The sequence below is a fragment of the Trichosurus vulpecula genome, chromosome 9 (genome assembly GCF_011100635.1).
Source record: "Trichosurus vulpecula isolate mTriVul1 chromosome 9, mTriVul1.pri, whole genome shotgun sequence".
Lineage (NCBI taxonomy): Eukaryota > Metazoa > Chordata > Mammalia > Diprotodontia > Phalangeridae > Trichosurus > Trichosurus vulpecula.
In genome coordinates, this window is record NC_050581.1 from 33641961 (window position 1) to 33643463 (window position 1503).

At 39.0% G+C, this 1503-nt stretch overlaps 1 pseudogene; it reads right to left on the reverse strand.

The window, feature by feature from the left end:
- Positions 1-289: 289 nt before the first annotated feature.
- LOC118832083 lies at positions 290-1224 on the reverse strand (annotated as a pseudogene).
- Positions 1225-1503: the final 279 nt, after the last annotated feature.

Consider the following 1503-nt stretch of genomic DNA (forward strand, 5'->3'; position numbering starts at 1 on the left):
TTTTTACAAACATGCTTCAAAGAGGATCATAATTTACATTTGAGTTTTAGTTTTTACAAACATGCTACAAAGAGGATCATGATTTAGTCTTGAACACATTTCTAACTGCAACACACACAATCAATTTCCAACCATAGCCTGTTTTCCCCTCAAGTCTGAAAGCATCATTGCTAACCTACTTGCTGTGTTTCAGGCTTCACAGCTTAAATCCATTCTAATATTGGAATCTACAGTGCTGATGTGAAATAAGACTTCAAAATAGTTGAATTTCTTCACCATAAGAATCCTATTAAGACCCAGTTTCAGGGATTGTTTGAAGATGAATGATTTTGTAATAAATGTGCTTCAACTGATGTGCAGTATACCCAGACACAATCCACTCCAACTTCTGAACATTTGGTGTAGAACACTCGTTTGATGAGTATTCGGTTAGGTACTTTGCTACAAGTTCCTGCCAGAAGGTCAGCTCTCTGCAACTTATCTTGGAATGTTTCTGAAGACTTTCTACTCCTTCTGTCAATCCTACAAATTTTGGCCCCAGATCTCTAGTGCAATTATAGACAATGCCAATACAGAAGGCTTTGCTTTAGAAAACCTAATTCTACAGAAGCATGCCTTAAGCTGAGCTTCCAGCCTTTCAAAACTCTGGTCCTTTCTCCTTTCAAATAGTAAGTTTTCATGAATGAGTGAATAATAGTGTTGTAGAAACTGAAAGGCAGTAGCAGCTTTGATTTTTCCAATACACCTCTAATACAATCTTTTCCATTCTCATCAGGTCAGAAACTGTGAATCTGTATTGGCTTATTCATATGAAATCAGTGGCTAGTGGGACATTTCTTTCTTCCTCTGTTGACTTCACAGCCAGACAGAAGGAACTTAATCCCACATGTTCAAAATGTTTGGGCTGTACCTTCATTCTCAATAGAAATCTGTCCAGTAAACTCACAGTTAGAAAAAAGTCTCTGTGTCAAAACCAAAGAACTGAGTTAGGCTAAGAAGGTCTTTCACTTTGAAGTCCCTCGGCCTTGCAATCATCCAAAGGCCATTATCATGAGCAGCCTCAATTAGTCTCAAGTCACAGACCTTCAGCTGACATCTAGACTCTTGTTCCAATTGTACATTTAGCTGGTGCAGCAGTTTCTGAGCATCAGTTATTACCAGTGTCTCTATCACCTTGAGTTCCTCCAAGTGGCTCTTCCTCCATAGCAAGTCTCCACCACCCATGGCCTGTCCTTTCCTCACCCTGCAAAATTAGTTCAAATGTCCCAGATGAGGAGGCAGCTACATAGGGGAGAAGAAAAGGGCCTGGGGGGTGGGGAGAGATGATGAAGGTAGTTTCTGGGCAGTCTCATGTGGAATAATTTTGCTTTCTCAAAATATATTGTCAGCTCCCTGAGATTAGGGCCCATTTTTAATAAAAATACTAATGAGTTAACATTTCTATAGTACCTTAAGGTTTTCAAAATGCCTTACAAATATTATCTCATTTTATGTTCACTACAA